The sequence below is a fragment of the Antechinus flavipes genome, chromosome 2 (assembly GCF_016432865.1).
Source record: "Antechinus flavipes isolate AdamAnt ecotype Samford, QLD, Australia chromosome 2, AdamAnt_v2, whole genome shotgun sequence".
Taxonomy (NCBI): Eukaryota; Metazoa; Chordata; class Mammalia; order Dasyuromorphia; family Dasyuridae; genus Antechinus; species Antechinus flavipes.
Window position 1 is genome coordinate 647,618,612 of NC_067399.1, and position 14,394 is coordinate 647,633,005.

Sequence of the window (14,394 nt, forward strand, 5' to 3'; positions counted from 1 at the left end):
CTCTTTGTCTCTGTTCATGTTGAACACAAACCAAAACACCAGAAAGATAGCTATCCCTTTTTAACAATTGTTCTGAGTGAGAAAAATTCTTCAAAGAACTTTTAAAGATATTCTAAACGTAGTCCATGCATACATTGATCCATGCTGACTTCCTTAAATGGAGGGGATATGATGATGCAAAATATTCTAATATTGTGGTTCAGGATTAAGAAATTAAATAAGTCAGAGGTTTGTGTACTACTCAGAAGCCTCCTCCTACTATATCACCAATGCTTTCTTCAAGAAGAAAGTCCTAAGGAGCTGGTCATGGCAAGCAATCAACATAAACACAAAATGAAACTGACCCTGGGCTGGAAATGAATGGGTAATGATGTGGAAATTATTCCTGAATCAGCTCTGTGCTGTGAAGTAAGATTATCAACTTTCTTATTCAATCATGTCTAATTCTCGGTGACCCTGTTTGAAATTTTCTTGGCAAAGATACTGGAGTGATATGCCATTTCCTTCTCTAGCTCATGAGGAAGTGAAAGAGATAGGGTTAAGTGACTGCCTAGGTCTGAGGCCAGATTTGAATTCACAAAGCTGGACTTTCTTGACTTTGGGTCTGGTGCTCTATCCATTGTACCACCTAAAAGCTCCATTATCTACTTAAAGAAGAGATCCAGATCAGGACCAAATTATAAGAAAGGGTAAAGGTAAGAAGATGTCACCTCAAGAAGTTGGAGAGACTGACCTGATCTAGTTTAGTAAGCTGTCAAAAATTGAGAATGGCAAACAGATAAAGGAAAAGACATCAATTCTGTTCATTATAATTTCTCACAGAGGTTAACTGACATAAAGTAGTCCCCACAATAAGAAGGCCCCCAAATCCTGGAAACTACTTCAGCCAGCCAATACTAATTCTCCTTTAAACAAGAGACACAGCAAAGTGCAAGAGATAATATTAGGTGAGAACATAAAATCTTTTTCAAAAATTGTATGGAGAAAACTAGTTGAAAATCATGGGCAATATTTCAGGAAACAATATAGAGCCATGAAGAGAGAATTTTTTTTCAATTCAATTTAATAAACATTGATTATCAAGTTTCTACTGTGTGCCAGGCACTATGCTAAGCATTGGAAAATTAATAAGAAAAGAAAGGCAGTTTCTGCCCTCATGGAGCTTACAATCTAACGGGGGAAGACACATAAAAGAAAGATGGAACATTGGTGAAGGGCAAGACACCAAGGGGTACTTGGCAGGGGTCATCTTATTCTGTGGAGTTCAGACCAAGTAGAGTTGCAGATCTGCAAAGTCCAGGTCCAGCTCTCTGTAAATGAAGCATGACCGGAGTATAGTGCTCTACTCTCTAAGTCAGAAGGGACTGAGGGATGAAGAAGTTAGAAGGGTCTAAGTATACAAGATTGAGAAAAACAGCATGATTAGATTTCTGGTGATCAGATTATCCTGGAAGAGAGAGAAAGGTTGGTGATTGGCCCCAATAAAACAAATAATACCCAGAATACATCTGAATAAGACTGAAAGATGACCACCAAATAGACAAAAATGAGTAGAAATCTGCCAGCATTTTTGTAGAGATATATGTTCAACTTTTAAAATAATGGAATCACATTTGAAATATAACACCTTGGTTATCTGAAATTCTGTATGAAAAAGAAGAAATGGAATTGAGGTAAATTAAGTTAGAAAAAGCATCCAGGCTAGACTAAATATACATGGAAGAAATCTGTGCCAGAGGCAACATAATTATGAAAATGTTGAGAAGCTGATCTTTAAGATAGCTAGCAGAGGGAAAGATATTGCATATGTTTGGAAATAATCATACATAACCTTATTTTCCATAAAAGGAGACCAAGAGATCATCAATATCTCTAGAGGCAGAGGTTTTGTAGTAGAAAGAGCACTACATTTGGAGTCCAGGAGTCTGGGTTCTATTCTTGATATTGATACTTGTATGATTTTAGGTAAATTGCTTTATTTTTCTGTATCTTATTTTCCTTAGCTATAAGATGAGGGAATAAGGTTGCACAACCTTAGAGATCCCTTCTAGCTCTGACCATATGATCCTAGCTGTAGAATCTTGGTGAGAAATATTTTAAATTTAACATATTCTTGAGCAAAATACAAGAAAGGAACCAGCAGACTGGCAAATAATTTTCTACAGAAGATTGCATCTTTGAAAGGGGTGCTAAATACAATATCATCATGTATTTATTGTTTGTAAACTAAAAAACAGAATTTGACCAAGTAAAAAGCACAATACAGACTTAAAGTTATTTTTAAAAGAGGTAGCTCTTATTTCTAGCTTAAGATCATACAGAATTCCTTTGAGAAACATACCACAGAAATAGTTTTGTCTGTTAGTCTCTTTTGATTATCCTATCAAGACAATCATAAAATGGGGAAATGCATACTGGGAAAAGATGTTTATCCTTTTGAAGACAGAAGCTATAATTTTGTGCAGAGTGTCAATATAAGAGTCTCTTTAGATGGTCTTATTTGCCTATATCATTTTGCGGATTACATCAAAGCTCAGAGTACTTTAACACTTCCTCATAGGATCCATAGTCATTCAAAATTGTCCAAAAGATTGTTGATTTATTTTTGGAAGAGGCCAATGAGTCTAAGTCCCATTTTATATAGATAAGAAAACTGAGGGAAATTAAATGAGTTGCATAGGCTCATAAAACTGGTAGGGTTCTGATTTAGGATTTGAATCTGGGTCTTCCTGGCTGAGCACATCTTTTTTTTCTCTTTAGTAATCTACATAGGAAAAACTAAATGGATGAAACAAACCTCTTTTGTTTAAGACATGACATGAAGTTAGGCCATTAATTAATCCATTAGTACTTATATCTTCCATGAGAAATATAGATGAACAATGAATGAGTTCAGCCCAGAATTGAAGAAGAAAAGGAGAAAGAAGAGAAAATTTGTGAAATTATACATTATTTTCAATGATTCTAAGCTTCTTCCTAGGTGGATAAGAAGGCACATTTTAAAAATACTACCATTCTTCCTGTGATGCCATCTCCCTTTGAATCATAGAATTGAACAATATTAAAAAAAATGAAATTGTAGCTGACTTAAGAGATTCACCATATGTAATTAGCATGTGATGGATCATGATGTGTAAAAAAGTGGTACAAATCATAACTTTATATCAAGATAATATCTAAATGGATACATGAATTAAATATATAAGAAATAAATAATTTAGAGAAACATGGAAAAAAATTACTTGTCAGACATATGGATAAAAGAAAGCTTCATGACCAAATAAAGGATAGAAAAGATCACAGGGGATAAAGTGGATAATTGTGATTACATAAAATTCAGAAGCTTTTACAAAAACTTAATAAAGCTAAGATTAAAAGGAAAACAATTAACTGAGAAAATGTTTGCAGGAAGTTTCTCTAGTAAAGGTCTCATTTACACCTCCATAATTGATTCACTATCCCACTCACTACAGAGAATTTTCCAAACCTTTTTTTATCCCTTATCAAACCTACCATGGTGTTCCTTCTCTTTCCCTGTCAGATGAGAATCTTACTTCATATTTCACTGAAAAAATCGAGGCCATTTGCCCCAAACTCCCTCTTTTCCCCTTCTCCCTCATTTCACATCACTCAGATTCCCAAGCCACTCCCACTCCCACCCTCTTTTACCCCAATCTCACATGAAGAGATGGCCTTTCTTCTTGCCAAGATAAATCCCTTAATCTGCCCAAGTGGTCCCATTCCATAGTGTCTTCTATCCATCATCCTATCTCAATCACCCTTAGGTCAGATAGCCATTGATTTTTCTGATGTTGTTAAACTCCATGATTCAAAGGCATATCGCATCATTGGAAGAATAGTAGCATTTTAAAAATGTGCCTTTTCAACCATCTAGAGAGAAGCTTAGAATCATTGAAAATACTATATAATTACAAAAATTTCCTTTTCTTCCACTTTCTCTCCTTCAATTCTGAGTTCAATGTCCATCTACTGTCTTTCCAAGGCTGAGTTTAGCCATTTGGAGTCCAGGAACTTTATTAATGAACAATTTCTATGGCTGCTGCTGTCTCTTAGACAAAGAGCTGCTTCTCTGATATTAGCTGTAAGGGATAGTGGACTAGTTTTAATATGAAGCCCAAGCCAATGTGAAAGTATCAACCTTTCCATGTCATCTCCCCACTTCAAGCAGAGATCAAAGTTTGCTCTCACTGCTCTCAGCTTTCTAGTCTCTCTTTTCCCTGAGTCTCTCCCCAAAGAGGGCTGCTACAAATCTCTTTTTTAGGTCCTAACTACAATAACTACAGAGCTCTGATCTTAGCAGAGGCAAACATATCCTTAATCACTAAACCTCAATCAAGCATCCTCTGAGATACCAGTTAGCATGTTTATACTCTCTATAGAAAGACACAAAGTCCTAAACAAGGTCTCACCATCCTGAAACCTAATTAGTTTAAGCAAGGAAATCCCCTGACCAAATCTGACAAAATTAATAGATGTGAGGATCTTTGATAGAAGGCAGGATCTACAATCAAGAATGTTAATTAATAAAATTTTACCTATGTGATAAGGCAGCCAAAACAATGTGCACAATCACAGGATAGGGTAAGAGGTATCATGTCCAGAATAATAGATCTAGAGCTAAAGAGAAACAGAGAGTCTGTTTAGTCCAAGCTTTCTTATTTTTCCTGATGAGGAAACAGGTTTAGAGTGTTTAGAAACTTTGTGAAGGTAGTATCACAGTAGAACTCATGTCTTCTATCTCCAGAGTCACTATATTCAATTGTACCATGATGCTTCCGGAATAGAACAATGAGGAAAGATAATTATTGTATTTTGACCTAATTAGATCTCTTATGGATTATTATACTCAGTTCTTGGCACCACACTTTAGTAAGGACATTAACAAACAGTAGAGCACTTAGAAGAAAGTAATTAGAATAGTAAGAGTCTCAGCATTTAACATAATGCATGGTATATAATAGGAACTTCAGGAATATTCATCAATTTGACTTGACCTTAAGAGCACACTATATGATGATCTAATGGGAATATTTAACCTGGAGAAGACATGAAGGAGATCCAACACTCATATTTAAGCATTTGAAAGTCTGTTATGTGAAAGAAGGATTAGATTTACTCTAATATGCCACAGGAAGCAGAATTAGGAGCAAGTAGTAGAAGTTGTAAAGAAACAGATAAGGAAAATCTTCCTGATAATTGGAATTATCCAAAGGTAGAATGCTTTGAATACAGCAACTTCCTCCTCACTGGAGAGCTTCAAAAACAGATTGGTTGAATATTTATTGGGAATATGTAGAGATGATTTGTGTTTAGGTATGAGTTAAGTTAGAGAGCTACTGAGATTTCTTTGAATTCTGAGGGAGGAGAAAGGAAAAGGGAATAAGCATTTATATAGTATTTATTATGTGCCAGGAATTGTGCCGAGAGCCTTATAAGATGTATCTCATTTGAGCCTCATAGCACCCCTATATGATGCTTTATCCCTGTTTGACAGGTGAAGTGACTCGCTCAGGGTCCCAGAGCTAGCAAGTGTCTGAGGCTGGATTTGATCTCAGGCCTTCTTGACTTCAGGCTCAGAGGTCTGTCTGCTGAGCCACTGAGATGGCTATAGAAACATTCTTTTTGCCATCAAAGGACTTACAATTGAGTTGGACAGACAAAACATATACATGAGGTGAGTTATAGTGGAAAGGTTAGTAGACTGAGTCAAGGAAGTTGTATCCTTCTCTGTCACTTAATATCTATATGATCTTGTGCAAATGTCATTATCTTTTGGAAGTTCAGGACCCCCCAATATAAAATGGAAGTTCAGGACCCTGTGAAGATGGTACCTACTGTATAAGTTAATTGATAACAGCATTTCTATGTTTGGAAAATTAATGTTCAGCAGCTAACTTAGTGATTTATCTCCCTGAGCTTGAGCAGACTGATCTTCAGATGACAGACATAATCTTGTACTTGATAAACAGTCAAAAGGTTGATAGTGACTGCTAGAACCTTCACTTTGTTGGCATAGTCTTTATGAATTCAAGGTTTTCCACACTATGATTAAGCAGTAGAGGATATTGGATATAATATGATGGAGGAACCATTTGTATTATTTTATTAATATAAATTAGTGCAACAAGGATGACCATATAAATTTATTTATTACCCCATGGGTCCCTTAATCTATTGTTCACTATTTTATTTTTATTGTCTTTAAGATATATATTAAATAATTTTGATTTTCTAAATTTACTTGTGAATTCTTTATGTCACAGCATAAAGGCGTTTTTGGTAAAGACACCATGTGTTCAAAAACATTTATGTTCTTTAATGTTTCCTTTTAGTAATCAGCATCTGCACTGGTAGAGAATGTTCTATCATTAGAAGTTCCCTATAACAATGAAATTACAAAATTGGCATTCCAATTACCACATGTCTATTAAATCTAATTTTTCCAAAATTCTTTTCAGACCTATAATTTCCTTATTATTTATATTTCCTTTAGATCTCTGAAAAGTTCAGAAAGAGGAACATTAAAGTAATTTACAATTATCTTACTATCAATGCCTTTTTACATTTAATTTACTTTTCCTCTCTGTACTTTTATGCTAGTCTATTTGACAATTAGATTTTTAATATTGATTTAAAAAATTCATAATCCCTTCAAGCAAAATGTGCTTTTGATGTTTTTCTCCTTTGAAAAAGCCTATTTTTATTGTTATCCTATTTGAAATCATAATTGCAAGTGCCATTGAAAAAGTTGTTTGAAGCATGATAACTTTATTGTCACTTCTTTTAACTCTGTATACATCTATATTCTTTAATTGTGCTTTTTGGGTAGAGCCGGTTGAATTTATTTTCTTATCCATTCTGCCACTCTTTCATTTTATAGGTGAGCTCAGTACATTCATATTTAAAGTCATAATTAAATTTGTTTTTTATATAAAATTCATTTGTATTTTCTGAAAGACTTATTCTATAATAACTGGGTGATCTAGAGAATTGTGGGAGGAGTTGAAAGATTTTATTTAGCCTTCTACCATTAGTATGTAAGTACTATGAATTCATCAGGTCAATTATTTGTCTCCTGGGAAGACAGAGAGAATCTGTAGGAAAAAAATTTAGATTAAAAAGGAGGATAATGAGGGGGAGGAGGGAAGCATGATAGCAGAAAGTTTTAAGGATAATAGAAGGGTATTGCTGAATAGCAGTAATGAGTAAAGAAAGAGCAACAAGAGAGAGGCTTTAGTTTGGCTAAAAGAGCAGCATAAGTATACTTTAAGGTTCAGGAGTATTGTGAGATGTAAGCTACTAAGTCTGAGAATGTTATTATCTGACTCATGCTTCCCATAAAGTCTCTTTGTTCCATGTCACCTCAGGAAATCTCTGCGTACGACAGTATTTGATTTATTTACTCTCCTAGAAGTGATCTTTCACTCCCCTCTGAGCAATAAGACTTACAGGCTATGAACTATAGGATATGTTTTATTTAACCTGATTAAAAATGCCAAGTGGGTTAAATCTGAGTCTCACAACTATTAGGAAAATTCTCTTCTCATTTCTGATGGGTATCAAGTAACTGTTCCCTTCCCTTAGGTACTATGAAGTCCACATAATTTATAGTACTTTAGAGACGATACAGCAGCATTTCTTCTTCCTGCATGCTATTTCTTATTGTGTTGATTTGCATAGTGCCACAAAGGGCAAGATCTGTGTTTTAATGACTCTCAATTTGGGCTATATTGATTTCCTAATGTCTCACTATTTATCAAGGATCTATGTCTACCAGTTTTTTTTTCTTGTGGACCCACAGGAGGTTTTAAATAAAGATAAAAATGCCATTTTAAGAAAATGAAGTTTTGACAATTTAGTTTTCATGGTCTACACATTCTCCACTTATGACCTATACTCTCATAGAGGATTCTCTAGGCTAACAGTTATAGTAGCTGTTGAACCAAAGAATGCTTGAATATAGTAATATAAGAAATGGACATTCACAAATCACTCCAAGAGGGGAGCCCCCTCAGCAATAATTCAATCATACCCCTTGATAGGGATAGCATAGAACTTTTAATCTGTATAGTGGGGTGGCTCATTTGGAGATGAATCAATAGAGAAGATGAGGAAATTACCTAGCAAAGGAAAATCCTTAACATAAAGAAGACAATGCTAAGGGTTATTAAAAATCTAGGACAAAACTATAGAAGAAGTGAACAATTCTGTAATAACTACAAATTAAATCTAAGAAACAAATGTGGAATGGCTGCAAGGACTCTGAAAGTGGTTCAAAATCTAATAAAACTACTAAAGGAAGAGATAAGTGGTAGACTAGTCAAGAAGAGAAGCTGAGAAACCATAGCAAAGCAGTGAGAAAACAGAAAAGAAGAATAAAAGAAAATAACTTAAAAATTTAATAAGGACCAAACTCAGAAGTCAGCAAAACAGAAAGACATGAGAGATATGCTATCAAAACTGACCTTGAAGAAAGAAAACAGACTGATAAACTAGGAATCATATGGATCCAAGAAAAACAAGAAGAAATAAAAATTTGGATGCTATATTTTGATAGGTTCAAAAATAATGGACTTGGAGGGCAAAATAAATATAGATTTAGAGAAGCCATGAGCACCTTTGAAGAGGAACCCAAGGAACAGCTATATGGCAAAGTGCTTGCTAGCAACCTGAGATTTCAGTTCAAAGAAAAAATATATTGTAAGTGTCTAGGTTGAAAAAGATCACATGCTAAACAGCTTTAATCAGGGTAACACTGCATCAGTTACAAGGAAGAAAAGACGGGTTACAATGCATTGAAAGGCCAAAAGAAAATTGCTTGTGTCTAAAAATTTGTCTCACAGAATTAATCATAATCTTATATGAAAAAAATTATCCCTTTAGTAGAATCTATGACTTCCCAGCATTTTCATTGAGAAAAATCAAAGGTCTGACAGTCTTTGAAGGGCAAATACCATAGAAAATAAGTTTTCTTTTTAATTGTTTATGCTTAATTAACTATAAACAAGTTTGAACAACTTGAAAGGGCCAAGTAATGGTCAAATGCTTATAATCTGAAATGGGAGAAGGGATTATTATCCTTTTTAATACTTACTATTTCTAAGAATCAATGAATAGAGAAAAACATACAGACTTTGGGCTAAGATAGTTTAAAAAAGATCCAAGTACCCAAGAGAAGGAAAACGAAGCAGGAAGGTTAGTATTTCTTAGATTATTGGAATTCAGGATAAGATGATTAAACTTTATGGTCAGCATTGAGGGATAGAGATGTCATGAACCTTATTCTTTTTTGAGTCAGTCAAGAAGTTTAAAAATAGGAAAAAAATCCAAAAACTAAGGCAATTAAAAGAGTAACACTGGTAAGTAAACAAGGGAACTTGGCTGGGTCAGGGAGTGGAAATAGTGGAGTTTGAGCACAAGTTGAATCAAGGAGAAGGTAGTTTCAAGCAAAACAAGCTACAGCTTCTTCAAGGGCTGATTACAAATAGAATAAGAAAATAGAAAGATGAAGGATAGACCCAGTGGAGACCCACTTGGAAAAGTGAGCAGAGGAGAAAAGACTGGTTTTGTTTTCTTCTCAGAAATGTAAACTACAGATATCTGGGGATGATTATGAAAAACAAACAAGCAAACACTAATAAAAAACCCCAACAACTATGGATCTAGATTACTGGGTTCATGCTTATTTAAATTCACTACTAATTTGGAAGGCAGTCTAAGGAATTAGGGTGGTATAGTAACAAGGTACTTCCAAGTATAACTATATGCAGTTTTAGCTCAAACTGTATTTATTAGTCCCGCCGCTCTTCTTCCATCCCTCCCCCATATAAAATGTCCTTTAATACTTATCAGGAGTTCTTAACCTAGTCTGCCCTTTGGCATTTAGGGTTAGGCAGACTTGGATCAATTTCTTTCCCCTATTCAGAATAATATTCTAAAATTCATAAAAGATTACAAAAAACCTAAATATATTGAAATATAGATATCAAAATATTAAAAAAAACAGAACACAATTTAATTTTCATTATGTGCCTCCTGCATAACACGAAGCTTCCCTCACCCATTTTCTTATGTGAAATCTGAATCTAACTATCTTTGACATCACATCCAACTCAAGTCCTTTCTTCTATAAAGGTGCTCAAAACTCTGGTTAGTGATGGTGGAAAATCAAATGGGGAAATCATCCAGAAATTTTAACTCCATGTGAGGAAAATAATATAGATACACAGCTGCCAAATACATGCAATATAAATTCATAAGGTCTATTGCACATTTCAGAAATATATCACAACACTATATATTCTAAATGTCATATAATGGGTCCAGTTTTCTGATATTTCAAATACATCTTCCACACTGTCAAGAATATTTTTAAAATAAGTATCTTTTTAATGGCTCACAGTAGATAACCTCAGAAGAATAAAGACAAAATCATTATTTCTCCCGGTGCTAAGTGAACCATAGATCCAGAGGAGGCCAGGAATGGTGACAAAAGGAAATGTTTTTTAACTCCAGGCTGTGTCTCAGGTTGGGAGGGAGATGATGACAAGTGATGGATTTCCCAGTGGCTGGCATAAATGTAATGAACAGGTAATGAAAACTAAGCTAAATATTGAAAGGAAGGGAGAGAGAATAGGGGGATGAACATTACTTTCTCATAGTCTTAAATCAGAGACAAATTGTTCAGATAGAAATAATGAGATCATCCAAAGCCTCTTTGGATGTGTTTAAAATGTAGGTGACGTTAGTGAAGTCAGATATTAGTTGCTCAATTTTGAATAGGGACAGGAATCAAGAAACCAGTCTGGTTTAATGCAAGATGTATAGAGTGTGTCTCTGAGGGATCCACAAAGAGATCAATTTTGAGCCTCAGATTCTGACAGCTCCGCTCTATTTAGAAGGAGGAGGAGGAGGGAATGTGCTTGGTAAGCATGTGCCAACCTGATTTAAAAGGATGTCATATAAGAACACGGGCTGACGATGGCAAACTGTCATCCAGTGGGTAGCTTGGTCCTGGTCATCCTTTATTTCTCCTAGCATTTCTGATTTCCTGGCCATCCCAACTTCTGGGTTTCAATTTCTCTCTCTTTCTTTTAAATATTCCATCTACCTTGAGCTAACTCTGGTTTTCTGCAATCACTGCTGACTTCAGTTTCCAACTCTCTCTGCTTGCAGCCTGCCTGTGCCCCCATCAGCCACTTGACTGATGAATATAAGAAAAGCACTGGATTCTGGCTTTGCCAGCACCCGCTGCCTGAATGTGGCAGTCTTGAAGCACTCATGCTTGTGTATGATTTCCTACCTGCCATGGTTGTGTCCAACTGCAAGCAGGTAGTGGCCAAAGCACTTTGAGGCCTGAGCTCTGAGCCCACCTGTATCCTTGCAGGTGCTCATCTTCCTGGAGTATCCCACAGACTCATTGCTGCAGAGCTGGCACAGATTGAGAGGCAAAATCCAATTCTCCCTCCCTCTCAATTTAAAGATGAGGAAACTGAGGTACGAAGGAGAGCCTGTGTCTGAGACAGGACTAGAACCCAAGGTTATCCTCCTGCCTCCAAGTCCAATGCCCTATCTACATTGCCTCTCCTTCACTTCTGCCTTTCCCAGGGCATCAGTTTCCTGACACTGAGGTAAGAGATCATTGCCATGGGATTACAGGACCATAGAGATCTAGAACTAGAAAGGAAATTCAGAGACCATCTGGTCTGAAGCCTTCATTTTACAGCTGAGGAAACTGAGGTTGAGCTGTCCAAAAGATCCATAGGGTAGAATTTGAACTCTGTCTTCTGATTCTGGATGGAGAGAATTTGTTCCAGAGAAGATCACCCCAGCTAAATGCATCTCTGTGCATAGCTTTCGCAAGGGTGATAGAAATGGATGGGGAAAATGGGTGGGCTTCCCCAAGACAAGACAGATGCAGGAGAGGGACTTGTTGGGGAATAACACGGCAAAGCTGGGCTGGCCCTTTCTAGAGTTAACAGAGAAAGTTTGATCACAGCAATGTCTCTTCCCATAATCACTGTAATTATCTAAAGGGCTTTGAAAGATGGCAGGGAAATGTGGTTACAAAAACACTCCCCTCCCCCTACTTCACTACTTTAAAACCAATTGAAAAATCACAAGCTTCCTTTTCCAAACCCTGACTAATCAAGTTCTCTGCGAGGGGATGTTTCCTCTTATTCTGGAGAGGCAGATGGACTGAGTGATTCTTGGGGAATATATCATGAAGCACTCAGTGGAAAAGGGACTTGGTTTCCTCTTAGCCCATCCCAGAGCTAGATAAATAGCACTCACTACCTAGAACTAAGGCTAAGGTTAATTAATTAATAGACAGGGCTCTGGCCCTAGAGTCAGGAAGACCCAAGTTTTAATGACCTCTGACCCAGCTCTGGTAGCTATGGGACAAGGGGCATCTCTGAGCTATATCTTCCCATCTGTAAAATGGGTATCATAACTCACCTCCCAGTGTAGTTTGCATGTGCCTGGGTTGAGAGATGGAAAGGATGTCAGAAGTAAACTAGCCAAAGTCTTCCATTTACAGATGAGAAAACTAAGCCTCCTAGGGTCTTAGATTGAGAGCTGAAAGGGCTTCAGGAACCATCTAGTTCAATCACCTCATGTCAAAGATGAGGCAACTAAGAAAAGGTGACTTTTAAAGGTCATTTAGAGAAAGCAGCTATGTGGTGTGGTGTTGGGCCTGGAGTAAGGAAGGCTTGAATTTGACTTGTCTTAAACACTACTAGCTGTGCTATCCAAGTCAATTAATTTATTTGCTTCAGTTATCTCATCTGCCAAATGGGAGTAATCCTAGAATTTACCCTTTTAGGGTGTTATGAGATTTTGAAAAAATAAGATTTTGAAAGTGCTTTGTAAGCACTTATAATTATTATAAGTTGTTATTATAATTATTGTAAGTGGTATTATCAATATAATAATCAATTATATAATGATTAATATAATAGTAGTGAGTAAGTAGTAAGGCTTCCGACCCAGGTCCTTTCACTCCAGATTCAATGCTCTCTCCACTGTTACCGCTATCAGGATCAAATCAGATAATGTATGGAAATAACTTTGCAGACTTGAAAGTTTTATATAAATGTGACCTATTATATGCGAGATAATGTATGAAAAACTTCAAGTGCTTTGGAAATGTCAGTTCTTGCCATTATTGTTCTCCTCCCCCCAACCAAGTAGCAGGAGAATAAACAAGCCTGCATTAGCAATTGTATTTACAGCTCAGAGAAAGCATATCATTGCCTGGAAATCTTAACTTTCTTATGGGAAACATGAGGTAGATTGATGATGCCAAATTGCTTTATTTCCAGTTGAATGCTTAGAAGTTTTTCCTCCCATTTTAAACAATTTTAAGAACCTTCTAAGGAAAACAGTCAGCTAGTCCAAGCTGGATCTGATCAAGAATTTTCTCTAGCCTAGATAGACGGATGATCCATTCCTTGAAGACTTCTGGGGCGGGGGGACCCATTCCTCCCTTCAAAGCAGTAAACATACACTGATCTTGGGCCTTTTAGTTCCAACTCTAGGTTTGGGGTTAGAGGGCTTGCCTTTGAACATCTGCTCTATTGCTTACTGCCTCTAAGAGAAGAAAAGGCTCACTACCTTTAAAAGTCCTCTACCACCAGTCTCATTGTACGTTGCTTCCACTCATCCAATCTGTGATACAGCCAAGCCAGCCCTTTTTCACACTGAACTCTCCATCTTCTGAATCTGTGACTGTATTGGCCATCCCTCCATGCCTGGAATACATATTCTGCAAACTTATGGAGTGATAAAGCATGCTGACATTACTGATTTTATTATTTTATCCTCACAACAATCCTGTGAGCAAGCTGCTATTATCTTTGGAGATGAGAAAACAAAATTACTGAGAAGTTAAATTACGCAGAAAGCATCTTAAGGTACAAACTCAGGTCTTCCTGAGTCCATGTGCTATGTGCTATCCCTTGTACCACCTTGCTGCTTCATAAGCTCCCTATCATTATGGTTTATTTCCTTTTTTTGTATTTATAAATCCAGACCTAGTAATATACCTAGTAGGCACTTAATAAGTGCTTATTGATTGCTGTTTCAACAGAGTTCACAGCACAAGAAATGATGATCTCAGAGTACTTTGTTCTACTGTATTCTGGGCAAATCACTTGATGTGTCTGGGTCCCCATTTCCTTTCCTTTAAAATAAGGGGGTTTGCTAGATCAGTGATTCTCAAACTTTTCTCAGTATCTTATATTAAAACTATTGAGGATCTGTCCAAAGTTTTTGTTTATGTGGGTTATCTTTATAAATATTTATCTTATTAGAAATAAAAAAAATAATGTAGACATTCTGAAAGGGTTTCAGAGAACCCCAGAATTCTCT